The sequence below is a fragment of the Macaca fascicularis genome, chromosome 12 (assembly GCF_037993035.2).
Source record: "Macaca fascicularis isolate 582-1 chromosome 12, T2T-MFA8v1.1".
In the NCBI taxonomy this organism is placed as follows: Eukaryota; Metazoa; Chordata; class Mammalia; order Primates; family Cercopithecidae; genus Macaca; species Macaca fascicularis.
The window spans coordinates 52403614-52421837 of NC_088386.1; positions in this window are offsets into that span (position 1 = coordinate 52403614).

Sequence of the window (18224 nt, forward strand, 5' to 3'; positions counted from 1 at the left end):
ACTGCTCATATTTTCATTTACTTATCACTTTTCCTCCACTGACCAGTGAAAGTGAGCATCTACTTTTCTATTTTTGTACACCAAATGACCTACACAAATTTCCCAAATAGCAAGTAAATTGGTTATATGATTTCCTACATAAAGGCAACCATAAAAATGTTGCTACAACACTGGAGAATAAGGCATACAGAGAGAATGAGCCTGAGACAGAACCTAATGCTAGGCATACAATTCAAAAACTTCAACAACATTTAAATTAAGTATAAATTTATGAGTTAGAAACAGGGGGTACTGTAGTTTCAATTTCTATTCTATTTTCTAGGTTCATGCACTCTTTTGGTTATGAACATAGTATCTTGGGCTTTTCAGTGAAACTTGTATAAGTATAGTAAGTCCTCACTTAACCTCATTGATAGGTTCTTGAAAATGGACTTTAAGCAAAGTGATGTATAACAAAACCAGTTTTAACACAGGTGATATGGTTTGGTTCTGTGTCCTCAACAAAATCTCATCTTGAATTGTAGCTCCCATAACCCCCATGTGTCATGGGAGGGACCCAGTGGGAGGTAATTGAATCATAGAGGATGCTGTTCTGTGCTGTTCTGTTGACAGTGAATGAGTCTCATGAGATCTGATGGTTTTGTAAAAGGCAGTTCTCCTGCACATGCTCTCTTGCCTGCCTCCATGTAAAGGAACATGACTTTGTTCCTGCTTTGCGTTCCATCATGATTGTGAGGCCTCCCCAACCATGTGGAACTAAAGTGTGGTGCTGCTGTAAAGATACCTGAAAATCGGTGGCCCAGGCCTGTTATCCTAGCACTTTGGGAGGCCAAGGTGGGTGAATCATGAGGTCAGAAGTACGAGACCATCCCGGTCAACATGGTGAAACCTCATCCCTACTAAAAATACAAAACTTAGCTGGGCGTGGTGGTGCACACCTATAGTCCCAGCTACTTAGGGGGCTGAGGCAGGAGAATTGCTTGAAACTTGGGGGCAGAGGTCACAGTGAGCTGAGGCTGTGCCACTGCACTCCAGCCTGGTGACAGAGCAAGACTGCATCTCAAAAAAAAAAAAAAAAAAAAAGGAAAAAAAGAAAAGATACCTGAAAATGTGGAAACAACTTTGGAGCTGGGTAACAGGCAGAGGTTGGAACAACTTGGAGGGTTCAGAGGAACACGGGAAAACGTAGGAAAGTTTGGAACTTCCTAGAGACTTGGAGGGCTCAGAAAACAGGGAGATATGGGAACATGTGGAACTTCCTAGAGGCTAACTGAATGGGTCTGACCAAAATGATATTTATATGACAATAAAATCCAGGCTGAGGTTCTCTCAGATAGAGAGGAGGTACTTATTGGGACCTGGAGTAAAAGTCACTCTTGCTATGCAAAGAGATTGGTGGCATTTTGCCACCATCCTAGAAATCTGTGGAACTTTGAACTTGAGAGAGATGATTTAGGCTCTCTGGAAGAAATTGTTTTCTTTTCTTTTCTTTTTTTTTGAGACAAAGTCTTGCTCTGCCACCCAGGCTGGATTGCAGTGGCATGATCTCAGCTCACTACAACCTCCACCTCCTGGGTTCAAGCAATTATCATACCTCAGTCTCCCAAAGTGCTGGGATTACAGGTGTGAGTCACCAAACCCTGCTTGGTAGAAGATACTTCTAAGTGGCAAAGCATTCAAGAGAAAGCAGAGCATAAAAGCTTGGAAAACTTTAAGGCTGGTGATGTGATAGAAAAGAAAAACCCATTTTCTTGGGAGTAATTCAAGCCAGCTGCAGAAATTTGCATAACAACTGAAGAGTCAAATGTTAATCACCAAGAAAATGGGGAAAATGTCTCCAGGGCATGTCAGAGACCTTCATTGTAGCCCCTCCTATCACAGGCCTGGAGACCTCAGAGGAAGAAATGGTTTCCTGGGCTGGATCCAGGGTCCCCCTGCTGTGTACAGCCTTGGGACTTGTTCCCCTGTGTCCCAGTCACTCCAGCCATGGCTAAAAGGGCCAACATACAGTTCAGGCCATTGCTTCAGGCCTTGGTGGCTTCCATGTGGTATTGAACCTGTGGGTGCACAGACATCAAGAATTAGGGTTTGAGAATCTCCTCCTAGATTTCAGAGGATGTATGGAAATGCCTGTTGTCCAGGCAGAAGTCTGCTTCAGAGGTGGAGCCCTCGTGGAGGACCTCTGCTAGAGCAGTACAGAAGGGAAATGTGGGCTTAGAGCCCCAACACAGAGTCCCCACTGGGGCACTGCCTAGTGGAGCTGTGAGAAGAGGGCCACCATCCTTCAGACCCCAGAATGGCAGATCCACTGGCAACTTGCACCGTGTGGCTGGAAAAGCCACAGACACTCAATGCCAGTACATGAAAGCAGCGGGAGAGGGGCTGTACCCTAAAAAACCATAGAGGTGGAGCTGCTGAAGGCTGTGGGAGCCTACCTCTTGCATCAGCATGACCTAGATATGAGACATGGAGTCAAAGGAGATCATTTTGGTGCTCTAAGATTTGACTGCCTTGATGGATTTCAGACTTGCATGGGGCCTGCAGCTCCTTTGTTTTGGCTGGTTTGTCCCATTTGGAATGGATGTATTTACCCAATGCTTGTATCCCCATTATATCTAGGAAGTAACTAACTTGCTATTGATTTTGCAGGCTCATAGGCAGAAGAGACTTGCCTTGTCTCAGAAGAGACTTTGAACTTGGACTTTGAGTTAATGCTGAAATGAGTCATGATTGGTTTTGAAATGTGAGGACATGATATTTGGGAGGGGTCAGGGCAGGATGATATGGGTTTGGCTCTGCATTCCCACCCAAATCTCATCTTGAATTGTAGCTCCCATAATGCCCGGGTGTTGTAGGAGGGATCCAGTGGGAGGTAATTGAATCATAGTGCGTGGTTTTCTCGTGTGTTCTTGTGACAGTGAATAAGTCTCATGAGATCTGATGGTTTTATAAAGGGCAGTTTCCCTGCACATGCTCTCTTGCCTGCCACCATGTAAGCTTTTGCTCCCACTTTGTCTTCCGCCATGATTGTGAGGCCTCCCCAGCCACGTGGAACTGTGAGTTAATTTAACCTCTTTACTTTATAAATTACCCAGTCTCATGTATGTCCTAATAGCAGCATGAGAATGAACTAATGCAGCAGGCTAATCAACATAGAAAAGACTTAAGTTCTTATGGCAGATTTCTGGTTACAAAAAATTACCAACTTCTAAATAAAGACCAAACACTTCTAATATTAAATGTTGAGGTAAATGTGAGTTATTGTATTAGTCCATCCTTGAATTGCTATAAAGAAATACATGACACTAGGTAATTTATAAAGAAAAGAGGATTAATCATCTCATGGTTCCACAGGCTGTACAGGAATCATGATGCTGGGATCTGCTTGACTTCTGGGGAGGCCACAGGAAACTTACAATCATAATGGAAGGTGAAGGGGGAGCTGGCACATGGCCAGAGGAGAAGCAAGAAACAGAGTAAGGGGGGAGCTGCCACACACTTTCAAACAGCCCAATATCATGAGAACTCACTCATTATCATGAGAAGAACAGCACAAAAGGGTTGATGCTAAACTATTCATGAGAAACATCTCCACGACCCAATCACTCCCACCAGGCCCCATGTGCAACATTGGGAATTACAATTTGATGTGGGATTCAAGTGGGGACACAAACCCAAACCATATCATTCTGCCCAAGCATGTCCTTCTTGCATTGCAATTCAATCATGACTTTCAAACAGTCCCCCAAAGTCTTAATTTATTCCAGCATTAACTCAAAAGTCCAAAGTCTCATCTGATACATCCTTCCACCTGTGAGCCTGTAAAATCAAAACCAGAGTAGATGCTTTCAAGATATAATTGGGGTACAGGTATTGGGTAAATACGCCCACTCCAAAAAGAAATCAGCAAAAAGAAAGGGGCTACAGGCCCCATGCAAGTTCAAAGCCCAGCAGGGCAGTTATAAAATCTTAAAGTTCCAAAGTAACCTCCTTTGACTCCATGTCCCAAATCGAGGGCACTCTATTGTGAGGGAAGGGTTCTTAAGGCCTTGGGAAGCCCCATCTCTGTGGCTATGTAAGGTTAAACCCCTGTGGCTCCTCTCACAGGCTGGTGTTGAGTGTCTGCATCTTTTCCGGGCACAGAGTGCAAGCTATTGGTAGATCTACCTCTGGGTTCTGGAGGATAGTGGCTCTCTTCTCACAGTTCCACTAGGCAGTGCCCAGTGGGGACTCTTTGTGGGAGCTCCAACCCCACATTCTTCCTCCTCATTGTCCTAGTAGTGATTCTCCATGAGGTGCCGCCATCTAGGTGAAGGATCCCAAGCTTCTACTCTCGTACTCTGTGCATATACAGGTTTAACACCATGTGGAAGTTACCAAGGATTACGGCTTGTACGCTCTGAAAGAGTGGCCAGAACTGTACCTGGGCCCCTTTGAACCATGATTGGGGCTAGAACAACTGGGATGCTGGAAACAGAGTCTTGAGGCTGCCCAGGGAAGTGGGGCCCTGAGTCTGGCCTAAGAAGCCATTCAGTCTTCTTAGGCCTCCAGTCCTGTGATGGGAGCAGCTCCTGCAAAGATCTCTGAAATATCTTTGAGGCCCTTTTACCATTGTCTTGGCTATTAGCACTTGCCTTTTTATTTACACAAATTTCTCTAGCAAGTGGTTGCTCAGCAGTCCACTTGAATTCTCCCTTTCCTACCACATGGCTAGGCTGCAAATTTTCCAAACTTTTATTCTCTGCTTCCCCTTTAAATAAAAGTTCCAACTTTAAGAAATGTCTTTGCTCATGCATATGAGCCTAGAATGTTAGAATCAGCTACACCACATCTTGAATGCTTTGCTGTTGAGAAATTTCTTCCACCAGGTACCCTAAATCATCACTCTCAAGTTCAAAGTTCTACAGATCTGTAAAGCAGGGACGCAATGCAGCCAATTTCTTTGTTAAGACATAACAGAAGTTACCTGATATGGTTTGGCTATGTCCGCATCTAATTCTCATCTTGAATTGTAACTCCCACAATTCCCATATGTCATGGGAGGAACCTGGTGAGAGGTCATTGAATCATGGTGGCTATTCTCATGATAGTGAGTATATCTCACAAGATCTGATGGTTTTAAAAATGGGAGTTTCCCTGCACAAGCTCTCCTCTCTTTGCCTGTCGCCATCCATGTAAGACGTGACTTGCTCCTCCTTGTCTTCTGCCATGATTGTGAGGCCTCCCCAGCCATGTAGAACTGTAAGTTAATTACAATTTGACATGAGATTTTGCAGGGGGACACAGTTCCAAAAGATACCAGTTATACATACATTTAAAACAGATTAATTAAAACAAGTAAGATAATGATGCTCCTAATTGTTTCAGTTCAGGTTTGCAGGTGGCTGGTGCCTATTTTGACAGCTCAGGGCACAAGGCAGGAACCAACCCTAGAGAGAACACCATTCCATTGCAGGGTACACTCACACACATGGTCACTCAGACTGGGATGGTTTGGGCATGCCAACTAAATCAATGTGCACATCTTTGGGATGTGGGAGGAAACCAGAATACCCAGGGAAACCCCACACAGACATGGAGAAAATGTACAAACTCCACATAGACAGTGCCCCCAGCTGGGAAGTGATTTTTTTATTTCTCATCAAAGTTACAGCAAAATGATTTTGAACAAAATAACATTACTTGAGGAACTGCTGTACCATTTTGAAAAGAAAAATGTAGTTTTAATAGGACAAATGGATCTGAAATTTCTAGAATTTACCACTTTGTTAAAATAAAGTGTTATCTACTATAATTATGAAATGCTTAACCATTGGTGATTAGATTGTCTTTTATTTTATTTTACTTAGATGGCAATGTTCAAGTATACCATCAACATGTAAGTAAAACAGGGGAGATGAGAATAAATGAGGGTTGTGCTATGCTGTTTATTTTTTATTTTTTTGGCATTTTATTAGATTTTTATTCTTCTGTAAAGAAGTGTCCTGTAATGTTTTAAATAATCATAAAGTATACTTCTTAAATCCCATAACACTTATCCAGACTCCAATTTCAAACTTTTAAATGGCTGTTGAACATTCTTATTTGTATCCTGAGTTATACTTCAAACTCACCATGTCCTGCCTGAAATTCATTAAGAAGCTCACTTTTCTGACATTGTCATTCATGAAAATGGAACCATCATTCTTGTAGTTTTATAGACTCAAAATCTACTCATCTTTGACCTCTTCTTTTCCTCCCTTATTCTCTTCCCTCCTTTCATTTATTCTACTAACAACATCCTATCATATTTTGTCATGTAAATTTTTGAGTTAGCTGATCTCAAAGGGCCATTTGAGTTCTAACATCCTATAATTCTTATAATGAAATTGTTTTGATTTGTTCCCTTCAAGTTAATTGCCACTGTTATAACTTTAGTTCTAGTCCTTCCATTTCAATGAAATTTAAGTAAGTTGCCACCTACGTAGCCTTCCCTTATTCCAACCTTAGCAACGTCCCTATACCCCAGCTAAATTAATTCTGCATATCATCTCCTGATTAGTGTTTACAAGACAATGCATGTATCTTATATTAGTCTTTGACTCAAGAACCTGAAAAAGATCCCAAGTTTTTACCACAGAATTTCCAGAAATACATCCCTGGTTTGGTAATAGTTACTTTCACTCATGCATCATACATGCAAACACACAAACACGCATATACACAGTTCTATAGTAAAAAAAATCTGGACAAGTAGGTTATCAAAATGTAAGACCCCCCTCTGCCTTTTAAATGAAGAAGTTCTTGGGTTTCTTGGGCTTTTTAATGTAGTAATTATCAGAGGGAAATTACATACAAATTCAGCATTTCTTAGATATATTTTAACCTTTCTTTGGCTACGGAGGATTTTGTGGCACCAAGTGCTTCAGGTAAATCACACAGGAAATGCTCTATTAGAACATTAATTCTAAACTCCTGTGTCTTGTCAGTGCTTCTAATTGTTGAGTCCTAATATATACCTCCATCTTTTTCATGCTCAAGTTAGGCAAGGATACTTATTTACATTCTCTGAGAAAAATTGTTGACTAGCCCCTTTATGATGCATTTCAACTCCCTTTTGCCTTTCCTTTGTCTCCCAAAAACGTTGTATTCCTTTACCAACTGCCAACCTCCCTTTCAGCTAAACACTGATCCTGTGACAGAGTCCTTGCAGAAAAACAGAGTTTTCAAGTTAGGACAACTCACAACCTCAATGAAAATACAATGCCTTACTAGAAGAAGGCTTCTATCTCTCTGCCTGCCCTCTTCTTCCTGCCTAGAAGGCACCTAGCATGGCTGGAGGGGTAGAAGGGCTGCGTTCATGAGGTGATAAGTGTAGAGAACCATGCCCTGTAAAGTGCTAGCTCAAGGCCGAACACCATTCATTTATGGCACCATTGGAATTGCAGAATGTGGCAGTTTCAGCCCCAAGATAATCAAGCCTCTGAACCTATTGTAGCAATTTCTTACCTCTGAATTGCTTTTAAATGAGAAATACTGGTCTTTGCAGTAATTGGAGATCCATTTTCTTCTGTAAGGTCTTTTATTAGGGTTTCCTCTTATTTGTACCAATTGTAATCCTAACTTAGGCACTTCCTACCACACTGTACCACTGCATATAACTTTGTATCTTCGCATACAGGATTTACCCATTCCCTGAATGATAAGTATCCTCCTAATCAACTTTCTGAGCCCTGCTCAAGCACTACCCATTTATGAAGCCTTTCCTAGCAATTTCTACTTGCAATGTCTTACTAAATAGTTTGTCCTCATTGTTTGTACTGTATGATTAATAGCTTTGTACTGCCATATGATGTAGAGCCATGCTACTCTGGGAGATTATGTGCATGTTTGCTTTTTCCTAGTTGGATTCTCAGTGTTCATGGAGCGTGATAGTAGGAGATTGTTATATATTTCTTTTTTACGTTATATGAACTATATATGAAAGGGATTTAATTAATTAATTTTAGGATATATTTCACCAAAAATATTCTCCATAATCTTTTCTGTCAGTTTGTTGATTAAAGAAAAATATCTGAAACATTTACCAAATTTAATTCATGCATATAAGAAGTTTTAAAAAAATAACTTATTGAGATATATTTTATAAAGTATATAGTTCACCTATTTAAACCATATAATTTAATTGTTTTAGTATATTTAAAACCTTGTGAAACCATTATGGTCTTTAAAAGTTTTATTCACCTCTTAATTCGTGGAAATATAGGTAACAGTTTGTAATTTAATGAATCTTTGTTGACTGTCTAATGATACAAAATACAAAATTAAGGGATCATATAGGCAATCCTGGTATACATAGAATAACTCAAGTATAAACACATTACAGACTCTTATTCTAGTTGGCTTAATGAACACATTGTTTAAATAATAAGCTAATAATTAAGCATGTTCAAATATTCGATATTTATGTCACCACATGAGCAAAACATGATTGATTTAAAAGTTTGCTTTCTTTTACTTTTGGGTTGTTCTCTTGCAGCTCTCTGGTAATTCACTTCTACTTCTATCCCTCAAATACAACTTGCTTCCCTGTAAGTGCCTTCAGATTTCCACACCTCTTTCTTTCGAATTCTTCAGAATTCCCTTTTGTCTAATACATTTAATATTCTATAACTCCTACCAAATTTACTTTATGGAGACCATCTTTCCCAGTAGATTTAAAGTGGTTTTGAGACAGAAACCAGTTCTTTCATGTCTTTTTTATTCCTTTGAGAGTCAAGCAGAGATCCTCTACAAATACTTATTGAATGTTATTTTACAGGAAGACTTTTTGCAACTGAACGATCAAATGTGGATGGCAATCTGTTGTAAACATAAGCTTGGTGTAATTTGAAGAGTGGAAGTTTTTAGTTTTTGACTTTGCTTAACTTTCAAGAGATTTGTTTCAACATCATTGAGCATCAGAGAAATGCATATCTCAAATAAAACCTGGGGAAAAAACGCAACTGCCCTGACTGCTCTGTGCTGAATTGTAAGGGGACTACTTTTGATTGAACTCTTAAGTTTAACCATACTAATCTTGATTTTACTAATACTTAATCATACTTAATTATACTAATGTAAGATGTATTATTATTTTTCTTCTCATATTAGAATCACATAGCTAGCCAAATACAGGACAAGAATAGCTTAAATGTATGCTGTTTCTGTTTTCAGAAAGATAGATTTTTGAAATACGAAAAGCAAACCCAAATCTATGTTGGAAATAGACAAGAATAGACACAGAAATAGACACAGAATAGACACAGAAAAAAAGTTTACAAATTGTTAAATTTTCTGGAGGTATTTGCAAGGGTCAGGAGGTGGATTAAATGGAAAGATTCTTATAGACAAGCTCCCTTTAGTTTTACGATGCATGTATTAGGTTGATGTAAAAGTAATTGCTGTTCTTGCCATTGAAAGTAATGGCAAGAACCGCAATTACTTTTGCACCAACGTAATATATTTCAATGTTTATGGCTTTGATTTTTGCATGCGCCACATTGGTTCACAAATGATGCTCAATCCTTTTTGTGGTATTCTTATGTAAAGTACCTGTATTTGAAAAGACATAGTAAAGTACAAAGTAGAAAGACCTTCTGATTTGTATTGTATTCTGGAAGTAATGCACATCTAGCAGGAGAAAATGACATGATTTTTCAGCTTCAAGCTTTTTGACATATTTGTAAAAATAAGATAAATCAAAAAATTTCATCTTGCTATCAGTGTTGAATCACCAGATATTTAAAAAAAAAAAAAAAAAAAAACTTGGAAGGTAGTTTTCCTAATTTGGTTTCACCATGGTCAAAACTTCATGTCTAATTGTAAAAATTGTTAAAAACAGTTTTCATGTTTCATTACAGATGACTTCACAATATTTGCACAGATTTGGGGATACAATAAGCATAATTTTGATGCTTTTTAACTTTTATTAAGATTTTCACATTTTGATAACTAAAACAGAATGAAATCATATTTTATTACACATATACATTATACATTATATACATTATATATTTTAATTAGTAAAAATATTAAACAAGATTAGCTGTAATAATTTTTACTAATAATTTTATGAAGTCAAGGTATTATATTTTACTGTGGCTTTTAAAATTTTCATGGGTTTCTCACATGAAAATTCCTGGTTTATGTCCTGAAAACCTGTCAATGAAGGTCAGAGGCCTAACATGAATTACATTATGCAGCATCTCTACAATGTTCTACTCATGACTTATATTCACTGACATATATTAAGATGGGAATTTTTTGTAGTCTGTGATTTAAACTCAGTTTGGTAAAAGTTACATATATATATACACACACACATATATATATTCTAGAGTGTGTGTGTGTGTGTATATATATATGTCTTAATACTGGTTTTTATTGGAACAAAAATATTTTTATTGAAAGAGTTTTAGATTATTCACAAACCACTCTCTTTTCCCTAATATTGCCATTGTATCATAAAATATCACCTTCAAAGCAAGATTTACAAAATAATCAAATCCACAAGGGTGGAGAGAGCATATACATGGTATAAGAAAAATATTTGGTCTTTGTCTCTAGTTCCTAACATAGAGAGCCTAAAGCCTTTGGAATTTCCTGAGTAATAAGGTAATAGGAATGTCATTTGTTCTAATGAGACAGCCATTGACAGGTGCCTATATAACTTTAGGATGGAACTGGTCTCCAGAAAGACCAAGCCTTAATTAGAAGCTTGGAACTTTAAGCTCTATCCACTGACCTCTGGGCTGGAGATTGAGCTCTATTAAATTTCTTGAACAGGAGATTCAGGAGCTTCTGTATTGGCTAATGCATCCACATGCCTGGAGGGTAACACATCCCAACTCCATAGACACAGAGGCTCCTGCACTTAGGATCCTTCTAGACTTCATCCTACATACTTCTTTATCTGGTTGTTCATTTTCATTCTTTATAATAAACTGTAATAGTAGGCACAGCATTTTCTTGAGTTTTGTGAATCATCCTAGCAAATTATTGAACCTTGGGTGGTAGGGGAGAGACATTGTGCAAACCCTGGACTTTGTAGCCAAGTCAAATGGTAGTGTGGGTGTCAGAGGTGTTTGAACTAGAGCAACTCCATCTTGAATAGGGACTAGGTAAAACAAGGCTGAGACCTGCTGAGCTGCATTCCCAGTAAGCTAAGGCATTCTGAGTCACAAGATGAGATAGGAAGTTGGCACAAGATACAGGTCATAAGGACCTTGCTGATAAAACTGTCTGCAGTAAAGAAGCGAGCCCAAACACACAAAAACCAAGATGGTGATAAAGGTGACCTCTGGTCGTCCTTACTGCTACACTCCCACCAGCGCCATGACAGCTTACGAATGCCATGACAATGTCAGGAAGTTACCCTTTATGGTCTAAAAAGAGGAGACATGAATAATCCACACCTTGTTTAGCAAATAATTCAGAAATAACCATAAAAATGGGCAACCAGCAGCCCTTGGGGGGCTATGCCTATGGAGGAGCCATTCTTCCTTCACTTTCTTAATAAACTTGCTTTCACTTTACTCTATGGAGTCATCTCAAATTCTGTCTTGCGTGAGATCCAAGAACCCTCTCTTGGGGTCTGGCTTGGGAACACATTCCAGTAACATGGGTAACCTGGGCACCCCATACTTGTAACTGGTGTCTGAAGTGAAGGCAGTCTTGTGGGGCTGAACAAGACTGCCTTCACTTCAGACACCAGTTACAAGTATGGGCTGAACAAAACTGGATTCTTACATTAACTCCTGGTAGTTAGTGTCAAAATTGAATTGAATTCTAGGATACCCAGTTAGTGTCAGATGATTGGAGAATTAGTTGATGAAAAAAACCTCTCAATATACAAGACTCCCTTCTTCTGACAAATTACTAGAAATCCTAAAGAAATAAGTAAACATCCACAGAGGAATAACAAGAAAGTTGTCATTGATGAACTAAAAATTACAGCAAATTTCTAAAGACAAAAAGTAGATGGAGTTGGATTCATGAAGTAATTCATTCTCTAAAATGTGTGCATTCCAGAAATTGTTTTAAACAGTTTAAGAACTCGTTTAAACAGTTGTAGTGCTCAATAACCAGAGATGGGGGTTTTAGACGGTGTGAGAAACCAGCTCCTTAGAACAAACATGCTCAGTATGGTTCAGCGCATCAAATTTACAATGCCTGCTCAGTTCACCCATTTTCTTCAACTCCATCTCTTCTCCTAGTTGGTATCTAGGATACACTAAGTGTAAATGCATGACTTGACAGAAGAGCCATGCTTGTTTCCGTACATAAATATTATTTACCTTGGTCTCAACTTTTGAAAATATACAATATCTGGCATTGAATTAAAAATTATCTCACACACACACACGGACAGAGAGCCAGAGAGAGAGAGAGAGAGTGCACAAGAAAAATACCTTATGTTAAGAAAGTAGAACCAGACCCACGGATGGTCCAGTTGTTGGAAACTGTCTATGTTAATATGTTAAGAAATTTAGTAGAAAAGGTGGGCGCATGCATGAAAAGATAAAACAATTCTGAAGGAGCTGTGAACTATAAAAAAAAGACAGGTGAAATGCTTGAAATGAGAATTACAATATCAGAGATATTTAAGCCTTAATCAAAGTATATGGTAAATTGCTGAATGTGATTCACAAACATCCAAATTGATGAAAATCAAACTTTTTTATTAGGAACTTTTTTATGATGCCAGGCTTTTAATATACACATTTGCACATTTCAACAAGACAGAAAACGTAAAACCTAAGTGAGTACCGATTTTACAAGGTTAGTTGCTAAGAAGTATTCTGTCTTCCAAACTTCTGACTCAAATGCCAGGTGCGTGAATTTCTCTTTTCTATGTATCATACCCAAAGTCACTCTGCCAGGTTTTAAATATTACTTTCCTATTGTGTTCTGAAATATGAGACCATAGCCAGCTTTGCAGAGCATACCAAATGTGAAGTCAAGCGAGTCTTTGTTTGACATCCAGTTTGTCTGGCATCTGACATTAGCATTGCTAAGTACCTAATTGCTTAGTGCTACCAATTCAGATACTGTACATCATTCATGGAGTCTGGCAACTGTTTTATTTTAAAGGAAGGTAATAAAAAGTATTTCACAGAATATCAGGTATAATGAAACACACATTTGGCTATTTAAATGAACTGGTTTCAGATATATACACATACATATATTCACACCTATAGATATACTTGTTAGTAAATAAACTACAGGAAATGAAAGTTGTTAAATATTGAAATGGTTTAATAATGATAATATTGGAATTATTTTTAGATGTTTTAAACATAAATTTTTAAAGTACTTAGGCTGGATTCATTCAGTCTTGCCTGAAGAAAAGGGCTAGAGTTAGATATTTTCTCAGTCATCTAATAGTTGAATAATAAAGAAAATACTATGCACAGAAGAAATTCACAAATGAAAGAGAAAAGTATAACATGATATTACAGAATGAAATGTAAAATGAAAACCCTTAAAATATGTAATATACATAGTGAGACTAATTTGGTAAAATCCTCTACATGCCTGGACCAGTGTGTACAGTAAATTGTATACACAGTATAATCCTCAAGGCTGCAAGGTTTAAGGATGAGAGCATGTGCAGTGAAGCTTGCCTGAAAAGATTCTGTGGGGAGTGGTGAAACAGGATTGGCAAGTAGTGATAGGCCATTGTTCAGTTAAAAAGACCAGTCTGCACAGAGTGAGTATGAATAGGGGCCCATAGGAGGGTTTACTTGACTATGTCACACGTGAACTGGAGCTTGTGGAAGACGGAGACAAATATGTGAAAATCTAAAGATTGGGATAGGCCAGGCATGGTGGCTTGCGCCTGTAATCCCAGCATTTTGGCAGGCCAAGGTGGGCGATCACTTGCGGTCAGGAGTTCGAGACCAGCCTGGCCAACATGGTGAAACCCTGTCTCTACTAAAAATACAAAAATTAGTTGGGCATGGTGGTGGGCACCTGTAATCCGAGCTACTTGGGAGGCCAGGGCAGGAGAATCCCTTGAACCCAGGAGGCAGAGGTTGCAGTGAACTGAGATCACACCATTGTATTCCAGCCTGGGTAACAAGAATGAAATCCTGTCTCAAAAAAAAAAAAAAAAAAAAAAAAAAAAGGAAAAGAAAAAAGAAAAAAAGATTGGGATACAGTATTTGAAACAATAAGCATCTGGAATCCACTTTACATTTCTGAGATTTGCAGTGAAGTGGCTAAAACAACATTTGAGTAGGATACTTCAATATGTGTCTTTCCAACTTCAATATTCTTTTCTTCTCTAGGATTTCTATATTGAGTGGTTGTTTTTCTCTACTAAAACCCCTGACAGAATGAATCCATCTGATTTTTAAAATCATATTACTTTTAAAGATAGAGTGGAGAAATTACTGAGTCAATTTTGCCATAGACTAAATATGGGATAGATTTAAATATGGGAGACAGTGATGACATTGTGTCAGTGTTTAATGAAAAAAGAAGACAAAGAGACAGAGAAATGGAGATAAGAAGGGAGAGAGGAAGGAAAGAGGGAGGGAGGGATAGCGGAAAAAGAAAGGAAAGAAGGAAGGAAGGAGGGAAGGAAGGAAAAGAGAAATAGAAATTGGTGGAAATCATCAACTGCGTGACTCGGGAGTGGACTGAGACATGTGCTTTGCCGTGTGTAATTTTCCTCAATCTTAGTGCATTCTTGGGGATGATTTGAAGTTTAGGTTTAAACTGTTTTAGAACTAAAAAGATGAGCTAAATAACCTTTTAATATTCCTTGCATTCTATGATAGTTTGTGCTTTCATCTGTACTATTCTTTAAGGAAAATTACGGCAAGTGAAAAGAGGGTATGTACATTCTAATAACTACAAATTTTGAGATCTTGATTTGTCCATCTTCACTTACATAAGAACATACCTAAGAAATATAATTATATTTTAATCACCCTCCAAAATAGCTATTTGCTTATACAAAAAACCCATGCGGGTTAGTGCAATAGTTAATTGCATCTTCATTGTCAGTGTACTTGCCACTGAATATGTATGTTTTCTGAAGATGGGAAAATAGGATTTCTTTTGAAAACTTTACCCTGTGTTCTCAGGGGTATATTTGGGCAAAGGTAAATGTCATAACCCAAAGGTCTCCAACAAAAGTATGCACTGCCTAGAGACACCATCATTGAAGAAATATGGCACTGTGGACTGCCAAGAAAAAATTCAGCATCCAAATCTGAGTGAGGATTGTTGTATTTCATTGTGTATGACACTCGCCCGTCAGAGGCTCTCACTGCATGCATACATTTCACTATGAAAACAAACTCTCATTCTTTTTATCTACTACTTCCTTCTGAAAACAATAGAATAAAGAATTAACTACTAGAATAAAATTAATAAATCTTGTATAGACACTTATCTATTCTTATTTATTCATTGATTCAGCAATTGTTTATAGAGAAAAAATGTAAAAGTAGAGGTTATGAAACTGCAATGAATTTTAAGACCCCAAAGTTAAAATATAGGTTGAAAGATAAGACACATAAGGAAATTTGAAAGGCAAATAAAGTAGAAATTTCTATATTACATTGATTTTATTTTTCATATCATTGCTTAATCTGAAAAAAGAATGGGCAAGATTTTAACAAGTGTATATTAGGTTAATTAATGCTAGCCGATATAACAAACAGCTCCCACCAAATCTCAATGGCTCAACAAAATAAAAATTTTTACTCATTTCACAGTTCATGCAGGCCAAGCAGGTCTGATTGACAGGTTTTACTAAGATAATAGGTGGAAATAATAAAATACAGCATCAACTTTAGCATGGTCTTTAGCATCAACTTTAGCATGGTCACATGGCAAAAACACTAACCTTGATTAAATTGAATTATTTGCCCATTAATATTTCCTGGCAACCATGCTACACTTTTCTGCTGACTTTCCCAAATGATTATTTTTACACTTGCTTTTCTTTCCTCAAATCTCTGATATCTTTTTTACCTATTTTTATTCTTAGCCAATGACCTGGTTATTATTTGACCAAGGAAATTTAAACCATCAGAGGATAATTTCTCTAGCTACCAGCACCTCAGATACCCACCTATAGCATCTGTATCCATATACTCTGCCCTTCTCCTTTACTGTGGAGGAACTGTTTATGTTCCAATCTAAGGCAAATCCCTCAGTTCTGTCTCAGATCTTCTCTACTCCTGAAGGATACTGCCCAGCAACTCCAGCAATTCTTCTTTCTCTTCTCATCTGTTTCCTCTTCTCCAGTGGAAGACAGCTATCAGAAATATGCTTTTATTTCTCTCATCTTAAAAAATCTTCTCCCAATCCCAATTATGTCTTCATTTATTATTTCATTTTTCCCTCTTATTATTAAAAATTCCTCAAATCAGTGTGCAAACTCACTGTTTCCAGTTCTTCTCTTGCACTGTTTGCTTAAACCATGCTAATTGAGTCTTGTGTACACCAGTTGCCCATTCATGGTTAATCTAATGATGAATTCTTACTTCTTATAATGATGAATTCTTACTTCTTATTTCATTTATCAGCAGTATTTAACCCAGTTAATCACACTCTCATTTTGAAACACCTTTTCAAACGTTTTTCTGTACAATAAGATCATGTTGCTACTCTGCCCCAAGTCCAGTCAATAGCTTTCTACTTCACTTAGATCAAAAGCCAGCTTCTCAAAGGAGCTTACATAATCTGATCTTCTAAGAACTCTATGACCTCATGTTCTTCTGTTCTCTCCCTCTCTCTCTTAATTTCACCCACACTGAAATCTCTGCTGTTTCTTGAACACATCCATCATATTCTCTTGCATCTAGGCCTTCTCATGGGCTCTTCCATCTGCCTGGAACTTTCGGCTCCCAAAGAACTCATTTCTCATTCCCATGCTCCCTCAGTTAAATTCACTTGGTTAATGAGACCTTTCGTGTTGAAATTAGCAAATTTTCAAAAATGCTTGTATTGCTTTCTTCCATAGCTGCTATTTTCTCAAATGCTATATACTTTACAAACTATTACTCTTATTTAACTGTCCGCTCTCATAGGCTGATACTTTTGTCTATTGTTTCCACTTCTCTATCTCCAAATCCTAGAGCAGTCTGAGGCTCAACATATGTTTATTGCAGGTAGGAGATAACACTGTTTGGAAAGGCTAAATGTCAGGTTTTTCCCCAAAAGCTTTCCAGCAAGGGAGTGCCATGGTCCAAGCGCCAAGCTAGGCAGAATGAAGACATGTTGGTGGGCAGAATCACTGAAAGTGGAGAAAGGCAGAGCCATGGAGAATAATTGTAATTATTAAAATTGCCCAGGCACAAAGCAATACAAAATAGCCCTAAAGCCTATCTGAATGTATAGTCTGTTGGCAAGGAAAGGAAATCAAAAAGGTAAAGGACATTGTGAACAAAATCAAGTAAGATTAGGCAACTCTGTGTTTGTGGTACAAAGTACAAAAAATCTTTGGAGACAAAATAAATGATAGAAAAGAAGTCAGGAAGAGGAACAGTATTGATGTCAAAAAATGGATGGAAAGAATGAAGGGAACAAAAATAATAATATGCTGATTTTTGGTGAAAAAAGATCTAGTCTGAGCTATCTAGTATGCTGGCCTTAGTTGTGGGAGGGGAGACAAAAAGAAAAAGCAGGACTAAAAATCAAGACATTTAGGAGTTTCCTTGCTAATGCAGTGAGTATGCTATTTAGTCGTTACCCGACTTGCAAAAAATTGAATATTTATTTCCCTACAAATTTAATTTAGCTTGTCAGCTTCCAGTTGTATTCAGAAAATCTCAGTTTTCTGTGACCTGCACTGGAGCAAATGGATCTCTCTGAGTCCTCTGTCCAGCCCATCTCCCAGACACTACCCACAATTACAGTTACTTTACCAATCTGTGCCCTGTTGAACACGGAGCTTTTCTCTGAAGCTTGTGGTCTTTCAAGAAAGATGCTGATAATTAGATCCTCTTAGTTGGCCTGGGGGATCTGTTACTATCCTGTCCTGAAACTGGGCAGGGAGAGCAGCGATGGTTACAAAACCTGTTGTTGCCCTTACCGAAGCTGGCCGCTTTCTTTCATAATCACCATTTCCCTGCAATCATCTCCCTATTAATTGCCTCACTGTGTTGTGGGAAAACTGCTACTTCTGTTCTCTTTCCAATGTGTTATTTTCAAATAAACTTAGTTTTTGTTCTTTCAGG